The sequence below is a fragment of the Ziziphus jujuba genome, chromosome 1 (assembly GCF_031755915.1).
Source record: "Ziziphus jujuba cultivar Dongzao chromosome 1, ASM3175591v1".
Lineage (NCBI taxonomy): Eukaryota > Viridiplantae > Streptophyta > Magnoliopsida > Rosales > Rhamnaceae > Ziziphus > Ziziphus jujuba.
The window spans coordinates 31,059,493-31,077,905 of NC_083379.1; the positions used below are offsets into that span (position 1 = coordinate 31,059,493).

Consider the following 18,413-nt stretch of genomic DNA (forward strand, 5'->3'; position numbering starts at 1 on the left):
GTTTTCTCCATATTTATTTGTGCTCTTTTGTGCATTCTTGATTCTTGATCGGCGCCAGACCATTCTCCCAACAATAAGATTGCATTTTTCCTTATAGACCAGACCATTCTCCCAACAATAAGATTGCATTTTTCCTTATCGACTAAATAAAAACTAACTATGAATTGTGTGGTCAACCTTACAGGGGTTAGTTTGTCAATTTTCTCAATCCAAAGACGTAAAACCAACACATATTATATACTATAGTTTCATTTCATTTGAAACACAATATAGACTAGAGAAGAGATGAATTCTCGGATACGAAAAGTCTAGTTAGCTATGCATCTTACATAGTATCTATCATTTATTAGGATCCTATATTGCAATATGTGGAAGAATTAAAAAATAATACCAGCTCCATAAAACATGAAAACGAATAAAAGAATTTGCTCGACAATGATATATTTTTTTTTTGGGTGAATACCCGAAAATGAAATTCATATTTAAATCCAACAACCTTTATATATGTGTGTGTATATATATATATATATATATATACCACTTTATTTGATAGTCTAGTTTTTTGCACGCATGCATTATTAATTTAACTAAACGAGGGATTTAATGATAAAAGACTTACTTCATATTTTACATATATATATATATATATATATTTATTAAACTAAATTCCACCTTTGATAACAATTAGATTTTTATTTAAGAGATAAGGTCTGGCATATTAATAAAATCCAATCATCCTTAAGAATGGAGCTTTAGTTTAATAGATTAAGATAAATTTTATTTGAAACTGATTAATACATATATATATATATATATATATATGTATATAAGAAGGGAAAATATGTGGTTGTTATAAATTATGGAAAATAGAAAATGTACCATGTTTATGGTTTGTGAAGGGATGGCTTTAACGATCATTAATAATTAGTAAACAGGGTTTTAGTTGTTAATTATACAACAAACTTTAAAATGAATGTTCTATGTTTTGTTATTTTTCTCTGTTGTTGTTCCCATATTAAGTGCATTGGATTTATTTGGCACTTTGTCTTCCTTGTTCTGAAGATGCTAAAATTAGACGGAACATATTATTTTCCACAAAGTCAGGTCTAAAAAAATTCTACGGAGCAAACAATGCAAAAACCCTTAAAAGTAGCCAACTCAACTCATTTTTTTCTCTACCAAAATCCCATGTTCAGAAAAACTCAGTAGCTTCCCAGGGAAAAAACGATGCTCGAAGTCTCTCATAACTAGTTTGGCAAGTAACAAATTCCTTTCTCTCGACTTCAACGCACGAGTAATCACCAACGAACTTTGTCTCCAGCTTACTCCACACACACCTCCAACACCTCCTCTTCGCTCTGTATAAATATCTATGCGTTCGAAACCATATGCACAAGTTTCAAACAGATTCTCTCTACTAAAAAATCGCAAAGAGAGAAATGGCCACCAAAGCCCCACAGATGGCTCAATGTGTCTTTAAAGGAAGCATGTCGATGCACTACACAGAAATTGAGAGAAGGCCATACCACAAAAACTGTGACTGTGCCTTCCACAGTTTGAAGGGTGCTAGCTCCAATTCTTGTCCTACACAGAGGTAGATTTCCTTGCCCAAGAAACAGTCTTGGACCAGCTGTTCCTTGTCCTTATGAGCTGCCTATTCTTCTTTTTCTGATCTGCATTCTCCGCCTCATCACAATTCAAACAGAAACAGAGAAGATGTTAATTGGAACTTCTCAAATAGATGAAATAGAATTTTCAGTGAGGCTTACATATTGGTTACCTACAGTTGAACCTGAGTTGGAAAAAAAAAATGGAAGATTGATCGAGAACCTATTTTTGTATTATCGGTTTCTCCATCTTCTACTCTAGCTACACACCATTTACAATCTCATAAATTTTGAGGATTAATTTGTACATGGGTTTTCCTCTAGCATCATCCCTCATGTAAGTGATACTGAATTTTATGTAAATTAGTTCATCATCTTTGAATCTTCTCAGACAACTTAACTGCACTCAATGTTCTGATTCAACATAAGTTCTTGAATGCCAATCACTTCCTTATCTGACTTTGACATATTGCATTTTCACATAAGCAGTTGGAATTTAAATGATTGGTCCAGATTTCTCAACCTTTCTGAAAATATTTTTCTTTTGATTATTTGCCTGCATTGTCCACAAAGTAGCTGATTATATTAATTTATTATTAAGTGCTTTGTACATTTGTTTGGTGAATAGAGTGCTTTTTGCATTAGGAAACATTAAAAAAAGCACAGAATGTTCTAGGCAATTCAAGGGCATGTAATGTATTAATAAAATGTAAAAGAGCTTACTCTTTAGATTATAACAAGGCAGACTAAAAATTACTTAAATTGATGACAAGAGTTTCTATGACCTTGGAAGATTCAAGATTGGTGGCTCTGATTTTTCAGCATTTTAAAAAATCGTCTCTCTCTATCTCTTTGAAGATTACGAAGCTCTCCTTTCACTTTAATAATATATAATAGAAAGAAAGCTAGAGCTTGGTGCAAGGTGCTCATTTTTCCATATGTTTTTCCTCTGCTTAAAGTTCAAGAGAGACAAAATAATAGAATCTTATATTTGTTTCTATCAATACAAACAAAAAGAAAACCAGGTAATATGATGGAAATTGCCATATATTTACAGATACATGATTTCTTATGACTAAAAGACAAGATCATCAGCATATGAGCATCAAAACAGCCTATGATCTCTGTTATTCTTAATTAACCAATTAATCTGGTTGCAAAGGTATAGTGATGATATAACTTACATATGGTTTAGACGCAAAATCACAAGGCAGCGTTTTATACTTTTATTGCAGTTTTCGAGTAGGCTGGAGTCTGAAAAGATCCCTGCATGTGACTTCAAGATCTTAGAAACTTTAGAAAACTCCATTCAAACTTCATATTAAAAAATCGCAAAATTGTCTCAAAGCAATACATTTGATCACTCTCAACACGACAACATTAAGCCATCTAAAAGCAAAGAGTGAGGTATAAGAATTTTTAAAAAGCAAAAACATAAGTAGGCCATTTCCTTTTCTAACAAAGGACGGCACTTGCCCTCTGTAAGTGTATCTTGATGACGGTGTAATTAGTTTACAATTTTTTATTTATTCAATATGAATATAGATCCAAACATGTGTTTGACATACCTTGTAAGTCATTTTTTACATAAATATACTGTTTATATGAACAACTGGTAAGCAGACAATTTGAAAGGGAATAAAGTACCAGAAACGCAACAGGTAGCCGTACTCTATGAGTTAACTAAAAAAGTACACATCTCCAAAATGTTAGTATAGATTATGTACTTGGCCATCCTATGAGCAAGCATGCTACATTGCAGTTGTTTGTAGTTGGAATCAAGACGAGATTTCCTAGATTTCTGAAACTCGGATTCTTGGAAATAAAGAAGAAATAATATCAAAATTCAGATCCTTAGTTTCATAGTTATGATTGCCTCTACATACTAGAAAAGTGGAATAAGTATTACTCCAAACCATAAAAAGACATACACAATAGAAAAGCTCTATTTAAGGGCCAAAAACTCTTTTGTAAAAAAATAAGGTTGTTTAGCATGAGTCAATAAGTATTTATTAGATAAAGAAAACAGCTTTTTGAAATTGTTTTAGAAAAGCCCATACTTTGAGCTTTTCTAAAAAAAATATTTTTTTTTTAAATTTATATGGGAAAACCAATGAGTATTTAATGCAATTTTTTTTTTTTTTTACAACCAAATACTTTTTAACCTTTTAACAAAAAAATTTTTATTAAAAAATTTATCATACAAAATTTTACAGGTAAAAATTTTATTTTTTCAACTATATCAAACTGAAATAAAAACAATCCTCCGTCAAGAGACGGAGTTCTAAGACATTCAAACATGAAAGACCTCTATTGCCTTTCTTATGTCCTTATATATATATAATTATTATAAGTGGTTGATTGAATTTTTTGTACGTGATTGGAAATTTTTTTTCCTCTGTGGAAACTGATATGTGGGATGGTTTGAACCGTTGGGAAATTCACAGGCAATCAGTAACTATTTGTATAGAACAATATAGAACATGAAGAGAATATATATATATATATATAAGGCAACTATATAACTTAAACAACAAGTGATTAGAAAACTAATTATACACAACAGATAAAGTCTTGCATATTACAATATCCTAACGACAATATTTCTCCCCTTTTTTTGTCTTTGAAGTTCTGTAGAAGATTGTCCCCCAATATAAAACTATATGTTGTTAGAAATTTAGAACTAAATATTTAACCCTCTCAAACCAGTATATTGATTCTCTTTGTATGCCTGTATTACATGAATGCAATTGTAAAACAAAAAAATAAAAATAAAAAAATAAAAAAATAAACCAATGCCAAAACTCATATTTGATTTCTGTATTTATCAAAATCATTGCATCATTCCATAGAATGGTATGACTCCATGGAAGGTTGCTTGGTTGCAAGAAGATAAATGTCTTTTTCTAGAAGTATAGGATACTTCTTAGGGGATTATGTACTGTTGCCTCCAACAGCATCTATTTTAAAACGTTTAAATAAATAAGCTACGTTTATTTATTTAATAAAATTCAAATTTCTTATACACATATATATATGCATGTATGTATGTATGTATTTACGTATGTATAAATCCAAATATTTATTTTAACATCAAATATTAAAAGTTATAGATTAGGCTAGGCCCACATTATTTTAGGGCCTTTCTACTTTTAAATAACCTTTCTTTGGTTTCTTCATATGAACCACTCGAAAGTCTAGGCAACATGAGATTTTTCATTAAACATCCACAACATAAACTGCTATATAAAATGTCTTTATCATTAAATTCTTACAGTGCCGTTGCCATATTGAAATCTTATAATGATGTAAGAAACTTTTTAACTTTCTCTGGGAAAACTTAGTGATACTTTAAAATTTATACTATCTACTTGCAGTTAACTACACCACACGATTTCCAGTAGCATTTCTTCAAACCCCAATGGAAAAGACGTGGACCCCTTAAAACAAGCCGAGGCATGCATGAGAAACTCTTTATTTTGTGAGCTTGTTGCACTGCCTTTTTCTATCAGAATAAACTGAAGTTCTTTATTGACATGCCTAGCACAACGAATTGTGTCATCATCAATACCAAAAAGAAGTTTTATGAATTTTTATCTCTATGATTTCTTAATTTGTTACCTTCTATAACTCTATATGGGCAAGCAGCAGTAGCTATGTCCATTAAATGATATGCCATTGGCTTTGCCATAATTCCTAAATTTGGAAAAAAAATCAAAAACAACAATAAAAATAATAAATTACAATGCCAGCTATATAATATATTTTTCCATCGACGTGCAACTAAATAGGTTATACAAGCAAAAGGAAAATAAATAATAGAGATAAATAAAAGCAAATAGGAAAAAAACACCAGAAAAGAAACCCTTAAAATAAAGAGAGAAAACCACGGGACATCAATTTAGAAAACTCATCCACTATAAGTAGAAAATGGAGTTTAACAATATTCATCAAACTAAAGTTTGAATCTCCCTCAAATGAAATGCCCTAGCAAGAGGAAACTATGGTATGGACCATTAAGATTGTACCCTTGACTACCCAAACAATATAATGAGATTTGAAGAAGATCCAACAATTTATGACTATTGAATTGAGAAAAACCAGTACTTTTCTCTCTTTCTTCTTTACTTCACTGTCTCTCTCTCTCCCTAAAACTCACTTTTCTATTACTATCAAGAGAAGCTCTCACTTCAACGTTTCTTCACTTGAGATTACCTCACTTCATTTATGCTTCTCTAATGGACGGATATCCAATTTATAGATGTGAAAAAGTGAATTAAACTTGGTCTTCAAATTTCCTTACTTGGTCACCAAGCCTTTCACGTGGAAGTTTTGGGAGCACACACTTTATATGGGTCCTTATTCCTCCACATTGGAGGGATTCATTTAACAAATCTTCTTCTTTGGACTCATGTGGAGGAGAGCTCTTTAAACCTGCAACCTGTTTGCAAATCTCAAGCTTTCTTTTGGTAAAGTCTTAGTCATCATATCCAAGCCATTATAGTCAATATGGATCTTCTCAAGCTGCAATAGCTTCTTCTCTAATACATATTTAATCCAGTAGTAATACCTCATATAAATGTGTTTTGATTTATATTGGAAAGTAAAGTACTTATAGTAATGAATAAACCATTCCTGCTTTTGGCTCAATTCTTGTAGGAATTTCTTCATCCATAAGACTAATTTGTAACCTTCGTTAATTGCAATATACTCAACTTCAATGGTAGACAAAGCCACATATTTTTGCAATTTCAACTGTCATGTTATAACTCTCCCTATAAACGTAGTCAAACATATCCCTTGTGGACTTTCTAGTATCGATATCACCAACCATGTCTGCATATGTGTATCCATTCAACACAGATTTTTCCATCTCCAAAACATAAATAGGCTTTAAAAGTACCTCTAAAAATCCATTCTTTTTTTTTGTTTTCTATGATTTGAAAGAAATCAACTAATAACACCAACTACATGAGCAATATCAAATCTTGTGCATATCACGGCATACATCAAGCTACCAACTACTAATGCATAAAACACCTTCTCCATCAATTCTTTGTCTTTCTTACTTGCAGGACAATATCTATGACTAATCTTGAAATGGCCTGCAAATGAAAATATAACTGAATTTGCCTTACTCATGTTGAATCTCTGCAAAAACTTTTCAATATACCTCTCTTAAGATAATCAAAGATTTTTGTTCCTATCACAAGTAATCTTCATGCTAAGAATTTGTTTTCGATCCCATATCTTTCATGGCAAATGATTTATTGAGGTCATTTTTCAGCCTTTCAATATTACTTGCATCATGAGTCATAATTAACATATCATCAACATAAAGTAGAAGAATGATAAGATCATCATCAAAAAAGTTCTTCACCAATACACAAGCATTTGAAATAGTCTTCTTGTACCTGTGATCTTCCATAAAAAGTTGAACTTTTCTTACCGCTATCTTGGCACTTGTTTAAGGATCCCCAAAAAAAATAGTTTTAGGATTTTTTTAAAAATGTATATTTACCCTTAATTTATTATACTGTATTAAGTTGAATTATTTATAAGTCCCAACTTTTTTATTACTTACCAAATAGTAAAAGAGAAAAATTAATTTTCAGGAAATTAATTTACAAAAAACTAAATTGTCAAGACCCATCCAAGATCCCTCATTGGAACCATGGACAAGCTCTGATCCCAGAAAAACAGCACCGAACCTTCCAATGGAAAATCCGACAGCATCTCCCCTAAAGGAAGGACTTACCACAAAATTTACTTGCACAAAAATGCACTCCTATATGGTGCCACCTTATCCCTCTCACATTACTAAAATAATTTCCACAATGGCAGCACTTCGATAACAATTTTTATAAAACACACACACACACACACACACACACACACACATATATATATATATATCCAATAGGAATAATCAACTAAATAAACAACCAAATATACCTTTAATCATTCACGTTCGTCCACACCACCCACTTACTGTCGTACATTTCAAATACATTTCAAATGTCATGTTACAAAATATATCGATGCGTAATATAAGAAGAAAAGTAAAACAATCATCACATTAACAACAACAATAATAATAGCAGTCGTTTTCATGATAAAAATAGTATTAATATCATCTGTCATATTTATCCGAAGGTAATCACTTGTCCAAGAACTATCACATAATCACAGTTGTCCCAAGGACTATCTCACTTGTCCAAAGGCTACCACTTGTCCAAGGACTATTATACTTGCCTAATGGCTATCTTTCTTGCCCGCAGGCTGTGATACTTGTCCGGATATTCCATATGATGATAATAATAAACTAATAATAAAAATAAACATAAATAATGGCAATAATAATAATAATAATAATAATAATAATAATAATAATAATATTAGTAATAATGAAAATAATTGTAAACATAATTCTGATAAATAATAATTGTAATATTAATAACAAGAATAATATTAATAATAGTAATGACAATAAAAGCAATTACATATAATTTTAGAAAATTATGTTATGAATAGATAAAATAGTACGAGGTCAAATAATATTTTAAAATTCAAAATATATTATGAAATGTACACTATCAGGGGTACAAACGATACCCTCTACATGCTGCGCAATCCATGATTCTAGCTGTTGCAGGCACCCTGCTACCCAAACAGCCCGAGGTGATTGCCTAGATGGGTCGTCCAATCCTCTGGACTCGTAGGCAATATAGTTACGAGACTAGCTCTTCATGGACCACATCGGATCGTTGTCCCTATACAATGTGATACATACAAATATAATATATATATATATATACATATATACAAAAGATACTTTATGCACATACTATATACTAGTGATGCCCTACAGTGCCCAGCATTCCAAAACACCGTCTGACGGGGAGGTTAAAGAGAGAAACCGGCATACGGTCATGTGGCATCCACCGTGCCGCTGCTAATAGGCATCCTGGCCATGGAGGGGAGGTGGCTGATGCTCACTGTGCATTATACCCCACCTGCCCTCGGTCCGATGGGAACCACAAGATAACCCTCTAAATCAACCTGCGTGCTAATCACATCCACATCCACTTGCGTGGTAGTTACATCCACAACTGCAGAACACCGGTATGTGTATGGTGCATCTAAATTCTAAATTTTTATAGTATTATCAAAATAAAGAGTTTCAATAAAATAAAATAAAGTCAAGTTTATGAATAAATAAATAAATAAATAAATTCATTAATTAATGTAGATATATATATTTTTTGGAATTACTAAATTTTAAATAAATATTTTTCTTCAAATCCATGAAACTAATTTCACCAAAACAATATAAAAAAATTTATATATGATTAAAATCACATAAATGCATTATTTATGCATCAAAATTTCAACATTTAAATCAACAATAATTTAATAAAAATTAAACCATAATTTTATAAAATTAATCTCTTCAACAATAATTCAATTCCATAAATAAATAAATAAATAATTAACACATAAACATATTTCTTTATCTTAGTAATTTAATATAATTATTTCCTCAAACCTCCCAATCATTTCATAACAAATATCATTACAACCACATAGCATTCCGCAATTAATCAATATATATAAAGATACAATTTATTCAATTCAACACAATTTGGCATCTCCAATATAAATAATAATTATTTAAATATTAAACAGACACATTTTTCAGACTACCACATTAAAATAATAATAATTTATTCAAAAAGGCATCTTTTAAATACTCCACCATAATTTGCAAATAAGGTACTTATAGAAAGGCAATGAGACAAGGAATACATTTCTATCCTCCATTGGCCACAACCTCGCCGGTGGTGACCAGAATTTCACCGGGAAGTTTCGGCCGAGCTCCCTCTCCACATTCCTCAAAATAGCTTAGAATTTGAGCAAATGGAGGTCATTTTTGGAACCAAGGGGTTGAAATCTAGGGGGAAGGACCAATTATGGGATTGATGGTCGCCGGAAAATCGGTCAACCCACCACCTTGTGGCCGTCGACTTTGGGCGCCGATCCCGGAGTGTCTGCTGGCCAATCGGCTGGCTACTCAGTGCTCGGGCTCACCCAGCCTTTGGCCACCATGCCATCCGATGCATGTGGCCATGCGACAGCCTGAAGAGATGCAATAAGGAGAGAGACAGAGACCAACAGGAGGGAGAGAGGAAAAGAGAAGAAGAAAGAAGAAGGAGAAAGGAAGAAGAAAGAGTCCCGTGGGTATTTTCCCACGTGGGTGAGAAGAAAAGAAAAAGAAAATAAATAAATAAATATATAAAATAATATTAACATAATAATATAATATAAAATAAAAATAATAATAATAAAAAATAATGTAATATTTAATTATTTGAAATGTGGCATTTTCTTGTCGTGACACATGGCATCCTTTATAATGTTACACATGGTGTTTCTGTTCACGCACACTCACATATCGATGAATAGTAACAGCTATCTTGGAAAAACTTCACAAGTCCATAACTTTCCAACCATATGTCCAAATCGGACGTGCCACTAGTTTACGAATTCGTATCAATGAGCACTTCACAACCATACATAAGTCACAATTTTAGAAGAATAAAAAGTCAACTCTAACACCTTTGGACAATTCAGATCTCAATTTATTTTACTCATAACTTTTAAATCGTAGCTTTGTTTTCGACATGGTACTAGTCTACGGACTCGGGTCAATGCGTACTTCGCAATGGTGCCTTGGTCAACCTAGAATTCTTAGCGAGTCAAAGTTTGACCTTTCTCGATCAACGACGGTCAACTTCGATCAACTTGAGAAATTTTCGATGTACTTTGGGATGGGGTGTTACATAAATTCCAAAAATCAGTTTTAATTTAACACTTTCCAAATGGAGCCTCAAAAAAAATAAGGTAATAGGCGACCTATAGTCTTCTTTATGCGTCGCCGATTCTCTTTTTTTTCTTTTTTTTTTTTTTGTTCTTTTAATCAATATAATTTTATTTTGACTACAAATAACCAGTAAAAATATTATTGTAACATAACTGAGCTGGCTTTCCCTTTTTTTTAAGATTTTGGTAACAGACGACACACAATGAAGATTGTGCGTCACTTGTTCTCCTTTTTTTTTTTTTTTTTTGGTTCTTTTACTCAATCTAATTTTATTTCAACTACAAATAACCAGTGAAAATATTATAGCAACATAACTGAGCTGTTTTTTTATTTATTTTTTTTATTTTTAGATTTTGGTAACAGGGGATGTACAATGAAGATTGTGCGTCGCCTATTCTCTTTTTTTTTTTTTTTTAATTCTTTTAGTCAATTTAATTTTATTTCAACTACAAATAACTAGTGAAAATATTAGAGCATCATAATTGAGCTGGATTTGTTTTTTAAAATTTTGGTAACAGGCGACGTGCATCACCTATTATCGTTTTTTTTTTAAAATTTTTTTTGTTCTTTTAGTCAATTAAATTTTATTTCAACTATAATAACCGGTGAAAATATTAGAGCAACATAACTGAGCTGTTTTTTTTTTTTTTTTTTAAGATTTTGGTAATAGGCGATGCACAACGAAGATTGTGCATCTCCTTTTCTCCCTTTTTTTTTTTTGGTTCTTTTAATCAATCTAATTATATTTCAACTATAAATAACCAGTAAAAATATTAGAACAACATAACGGAGCTATTTTTTTTTTTTTTAAGATTTTGGTAATAGGCGATACACATTGTGCGTCTCCAATTATCAATAGGCGACGCACATTGTGCGTCTCCAATTATTAATAGGCGATGCGCATTGTGTGTCTCCAATTAGTAATAGGCGACGCACATTGTGCGTCTGTAGTTATTAACCTCTTACCAAAATCTTAAAAAAAAAAACAGCTTAGTTATGTTGCTCTAATATTTTCACTTGTTATTTGTAGTTGAAATAAAATTGGATTGACTAAAAGATACAAAAAAAAAAAAAGGGAGAACCGGCAACGCACAACCTTCATTGTGTGTCGCCTGTTACCAAAATCTTTTAAAAAAAAAAGAAAGAAAACCAGCTCTGTTATGTTGCTATAATATTTTTCACTCGTTATTTGTACTTCAAATAAAATTAGATTAATTAAAAGAACCAAAAAAAAAAAAAAGAGAACAGGCGACGCACAATCTTCATTGTGCGTTGCTTGTTACCAAAATCTAGAAAACAAAAATAAAAAAAAACCAGCTCAGTTATATTGCTATAATATTTTCACTAGTTATTTGTAGTTGAAATAAAATTAGATTGATTAAAAAAAAAAAAAAACACAGCTCAGTTATGTTGCTCTAATATTTTCATTTGTTATTTGTAGTTGAAATAAAACTGGATTGACTAAAAGAATAAAAAAAAAAAAAAAAAGGAGAATCGGCGACGCACAACCTTCATTATTCATTGCCTGTTACCAAAATCTTAAAAAAAAAAAAAACTAGCTCAGTTATGTTACTCTAATATTCTAATTGGTTATTTGTAGTTGAAATAAAATTATATTGATTAAAAGAACAAAAAAAAAAACAAGAGAACAAGTAACGCACAATCTTCACTGTGCGTCGCTTGTTACCAAAATCTAAAAATAAATAAATAAATAAATAAACAGTTCAGTTATGTTGCTCTAATATTTTCATTGGTTATTTATAGTTGAAATAAAATTAGATTGACTAAAAGAACATAAAAAAAAAGAAAAAAGAAAACAGTCAATGCATAATTTTCATTGGCATCGCTTGTTACCAAAACTAAAAAAATAAATAAATAAACAGCTCAGTTATGTTGCTCTAATATTTTCACTGGTTATTTGTAATTAAAATAAAATAAAATTGACTAAAAGAAAAAAAAAAAAAAAAGACAACAGTCGATGCACAATCTTCATTGTGCATCTCCTGTTACCAAAATCTTAAAAAAAAAAAAAAAAAGCTCAATTATGTTGCTCTAATATTTTCACTGGTTATTTGTAGTTGAAATAAAATTAGATTAACTAAACGAACAAACAAAAAAAAAAAAAAAAAGGAGAACAGGCGATGCACAATCTTTATTGTGCATCGCCTGTTAACAAAAGCTTAAAGAAAAAAAAAAAAAAACAGCAATTATATTGCTTTAATATTTTCACTGGTTATTTGTAGTTGAAATAAAATTAGATTGATTAAAAAAAAAAAAGATGACGCACAATGAAGCCTGTGCATTGCCTGTTACCAATATCTTTTAAAAAAGAAGAAGAAAAAAATCCATCTCAGTTATGTTGCTCTAATATTTTCAACGGTTATTTGAAGTTGAAATAACATTAGATTGATTGAAAGAACCAAAAAAATAAAAATAAAATCATCTCAACAACTGGATCGCCTTTTATTTTTTTCAATTTTTTTATTTACAAATATACAAACCCATAAAATTAAATAAAATCAAATAGTGCCATGTCAAGAATTGAACCCAGGACCTCTTACATTCTAAAGGAATCACCACACCATAAGGCCAAATGACTTGGATGTAACAATACAACTTGAACTAGCTAATATAGTTTTAGGTGAAGTATTTTTTTAACAAAGAGTTGGCAAATAGATGAAAAGGCGACACATTTGCAACAACTACGTCGCCTTTTCACTCGACCAATTTTTAACTTTTTTTGAACTTGAAAGTTGTTTTTCGTAATTTTTTTAATTTTGCAAATATGTTTTTTTTTTAATTTGTAGATGAGCAATCAAAAAAACTAATTAAAGACTAAAAAAAAAATAATAAAACATGGAATGGGTGACGCATTTTAATGGAATTGCGTTGCTTGTTCCTTCAATTTTTTTTATTTTTTATTTTAAGAAAAAGCAATTTAATTGAATTTCAATTTTTAAAAACAAGTAAGCTATCATTGACCATAAACACATGAAAGTTAAGCTCATTTAATATACTTATGTAGATAAATTGGTCAATAAATACTCGTTGAGTTAGAATTCTATATTCGGCACCCTATCTCAAATTAGGTCTTGAGATATTTTGTGTCTTGTCTATACACATATATGTGAATAATTGAGAAGAGTATTGACAAAACTATTGTTTGTTTTTAGATCAATGGAATTTATATTCATTGGATTGCTACATGAATATTTGTAGATGAACAATTAAAAAACTATTTAAAGATTATAAAGAAAATATAAAAATTGGAACAGGCAACGCTTTTCGACCATAATGCATCGCTTTATCCCACAATTCAAGAACAGGCGCTTCTTGAAGAGAATGCGTCGCCTGTTCTCTCAATTAAAAAAAAAAAAAATTTAAAAGACATGCAAATTTTATAAAGAATAAAGGTGTACTTGAAAAACAGCAATCTTCGATATTTTGCTTCGCATTTTGAAGAAATATTTTCAGTTTTATTTGTAGATGAGAACTAAAAAATTAATCAATGAAAAAAAAATGAAATTGAGAGAAAAGATGCGTTTTAAAATTTTTACGCTCGCCTTTGAATCGCTTTTCTTTTTTAAAACTACATCAAGTATACTATCTAATAGATATTAGATCTAGAAGCAATCTAAGAGAGACTTGAAGAGTGCGATATTTTGGATTTCATTTTTCATTTGCCTATGTTGTCGTCGGCCGAGAAGCTGAATTTCTTTGTGTTCCGTAATTTTCTGGGCTTCTTCTTTCTTCGTCTCCATCGTTTAGGTGAGTTTCTTTTTTCTTTGTGGTTGGTGGAGACATGTGGTGGGTTGTTTTTTTTTTTTTATTTATTTATTTATCATTTTAACCACATGTTAGGTTTGTTGGGTTTTATTAATCTTGCTTTTGTAGAAATTTTGTTTGTGATAGTGCTTGACATTGTTTTTCTAAATTCAATAAGTATTTTATGTTGAAGATCAACTTGATTTGAGATAGTCTGTTATTTTAACTTCACCACAACATCGTACTTTTTTTGAAGAAGATGTTCTTGGAGATACTACGATGGCTCGTAATCCATTTGTAATATAGTTGCCAAGTATCGATGAAAATGATAATGAAGATGAATGTGAGAGTGGTTATGTTTGTACTGACTGTAAGGGGATATGGATAAACAATATCTTCTAAATAAATTGGTACGTATATTTATTAACTTATGTTTTAAGTAATATTTGTAACAATTATTATTATTCATTTATTTATTTTTTTTGATCCGCTTCATTATGTGTTTTCCACTTTTAATTAGGATAAATGTGCCTCGCCAAATCTTAAGAACAATGGTAATATTTTTTAAATTTTCATTTACTAAATTACAAATTTAACAATGATTAATATTTTATTTATTTTGCATAAGTGTTAATAACTTTTTTAATTTTTCCATACGTAGCATGAGGGTGTAATATGGTCAACAAGAAGACATCAACTTCCATCTCAACGAGTGTACATTCATGAAAGTTTAATTAATATTAAATTTGTTATAAAAAAATAAAATAGTTTACAAATTATTTAAAAATATGTCGATGGGATAATATTTAATTTATTTGATAATTAATTTGTTATGAAAAAATATTTATTTTAAATTTTTGTATTGTAATTATTTTGGATGAAGCTAGTTTTAGTTTTTTTGTATTTTAATTATTTTTATATTTTTACTATTTTAATCACTTTTTACAAAGTTAAAAAAAAGTAAAATTAAAAAAAAAAAAGAAAGGGCGACGCATTAACACATAACAACGTCGTCTAACATATTTGGCGACCTTTAATTGCCTATTTTTAGCGACTTGTATACTTAGCGATACTTTAAAATAAGTCATTAATAGCTTTTTTAGCGATTCTTCTGAACAGCGTCGCTAAATAATGCGTCGCTATAAGTGGACCATTAAATTTGACACATTGCTGAGAGGGTCGCTAAAAGCGTAGATGCATTGCTAAATAGGCGACTCATTAGCGATAAATATATTTAACGAAGCTATATGAAATAGTCTCTAATATATTTTTAGTGACATTTGTGATAAAGCGTTGCTAAATAATGCATCGCTATAAATGGATTGAAAGAATGCGTCGCCAAAAGTCAATATCCGTCGCTAAAAACTCAAAGATGGGCGACTTTTATTTAAAAAGATAAGGATCTAAAAATAATAAAAATAAATGGTTAGATCTAATAAATAAAAAGTAATAAAAATAAAGTATTTTTATTAGATCAAAATATCAAAACAAGCATAAAAATTAAAATTTATTTTTATTTTTTATGGTTTGGTCATTAAAATTATTCTTAATTTCTGGTCTTATAAAATTATTTTATTTAATTTTGGGTCTAATAATTGTTTTTTCATCAAAATTTCAATTTTTTTAATTTTTATTTGTATGATTTTCATTTTTATAATTTAGTCTAATTTTTTATTTAGGTGTAAAATGTTATTATTAATTTTAGGTCTATAAAAACTATCTTATTTCATTTTTGGTATAGTAAAAAATTTTATTAGATCAAATTTAAATATTTTAAAATTTTTTTTGGTCTAATTTGTTTATGGTTTGGACATAAAAAAATATTATTAATTTTTGGTCTAATAAATTTACTTTATTTAATATTTGGTCTAGTAATTTTTTATTAAAAAAATTCCAATTTATTTTTTGAGTTTTTGGTCTAATTTTAGATTTGAAAACATTTTTGTTGGAATTTTTATTTAAATAAAATAGGAATGAATACAATTTTATAAATAAAATACCATGAATATAAAATGAAAAAATTAAAATTTATTTTTTCAAAAAATATATATTTTGTTGAAAAATAAATTATGATATCAGCATGCTGACATTATTTAACGAAAAAATTAGACTTCTCGGGCAATTACAAATTCTAAAGTTAAGTTTGCACAATCTAAAATTTCAGAATATTAGTCAGCAATTAACTGTAAAATTTATTTAGTTTTGCACATACAAGTTGTTTTTTAATGAAAGATGCCAACTTATCTCTATTTTTTTCATTTTTTCAAAAAAGAAAATCCATGTTTTTTCCCATTGACTTGTAGAATCAAAAAGTGATTAATTTTATTGAACGGTTAACCAACAATTTGGCAAGACTTTCCTTTTTTATATTTTTTTTTTTCATATAAAAAGTTTACAACATTTTTGTGTATTAGGATTGTTTTTTTTTTTTTAATTTGCACGGAGATTCAAATTCAAATTATTATGCTAAAAACGTTGGAATATATGTAGATTTTTACAACCCAGATATCTGGCAGACGTCAGAGCCGCAGACACAGGTCCCGTAAAAAAGTGATCCAATAATGCAAGCAAGCAATTTGAACTTGAATTTTTAGCCTGGAACTCTCTATGAATGTCACCAATTTGTTAATTACACCCTTATCCAACATTAATTACTAAAACTACGTATCCATAGAAACAAAAAATGACTACAGCAGGGTCTGAATGTATCCCAGCTGTGGTTCTGAGCTCCTCTGTTGGCCACCGTGCCATGCCGGTTCTTGGCTTTGGAATGGCTTCCTTTAGCTCAGACTTAGATCTTTTGAGAACTGCAGTCTTGGAGGCCATCAAGCTTGGTTACCGCCATTTTGATACAGCTGCCATGTATGGGTCTGAACAGACACTTGGGGAAGCCATAGCTGAAGCTCTCAAGCATGGCCTTGTGGGTTCTCAGAACGAGCTCTTTATCACCACCAAACTGTGGTGCAATGATGCCCATCCCAGCCTTCTTATCCCAGCTCTGAAGAAATCCCTTCAGTGAGGTATTAACATACATACACTTTTCAAATTAAGACACTATATTTTATTTATTTATATTTTTCTTTCTTTCAAAGCTTTATGGATTATTGAGTGTGAATGCGTTTCTATTTGGATTCCAGGAATCTTCAGCTAGAGTACCTAGATCTCTATCTTGTTCACTGGCCCTTCAATGCCAGACCTGGAAAACTAGAATACTCTATAAAAGAGGAGGATGTTATGCCACTAGACTACAACTCTGTTTGGGCAGACATGGAGGAAAGCCGGAGACTTGGGCTTACCAGATCCATTGGAGTCAGAAATTTCACTACAAAGAAGCTTCAAAACTTGTGATCATTTGCTAAAATCCCACCTTCTATGAATCAAGTGAGAGTTGATTTTTTTATTTTTTTATTTTCATTTTCAGCTTCAAATTATGAAAATTAGTTGCATAATTGATTAAATTACATTGTCTATTGGGGGGTTTTAAAAGGGTGGAGATGAACCCAATATGGCAGCAGAAGAAGCTCATACAGTTTTGCAAGGCAAACAATATCACAGTCACTGCCTGCTCTCCATTGGGAGCCAAAGGCACAGCATGGGGATCCAATCATGTTATGGACAACCAAGTTCTGGAGGACATAGCAAAGGCTCATGGCAAATCCATTGCTCATGTTCTTTAAATTTTCATAATTTGTGCACTTCCCTCTTTTGATTAGTATTTGAAACATTGAGTTTAACAGAGGATGATATTATTAAGGAAACAATCTCAGCATCATAATATATTCTCATGCACGATTTACCTAGCTATAGCAGTTTTATCATTTTCCATATCTGTATATATCCTTATTTGCTGATATAGTGCAGCTGTATTATCTTGTATGTATTATATGTAACTATATTTAATCTCCTTTGTACATAAATGAAAGAATAGGGTAGAACAAACCCTTTTATTGTCTGTCAATTCTCTATATGGTATCAAAGCCTCCACGTCTCTAATATTTTTTTTTTATTATTTCTTTCTCTGTAGTTCTTGCTGCTTGTTTCATTCTTTTCTTCTGTCTTTCTTTATCATCATCATGTCCGAATCAAACTCCATAAACACTCACCACTTACCCAACAATAACACCAATTCTGGCACTCTTGCCTACATAAATGTCTCT

At 30.3% G+C, this 18,413-nt stretch overlaps 1 pseudogene; it reads left to right on the forward strand.

Moving 5' to 3' along the window:
- The first annotated feature begins 16,939 nt into the window (after positions 1–16,939).
- Positions 16,940–17,933, forward strand: LOC107427657 (non-functional NADPH-dependent codeinone reductase 2-like; annotated as a pseudogene).
- Positions 17,934–18,413: the final 480 nt, after the last annotated feature.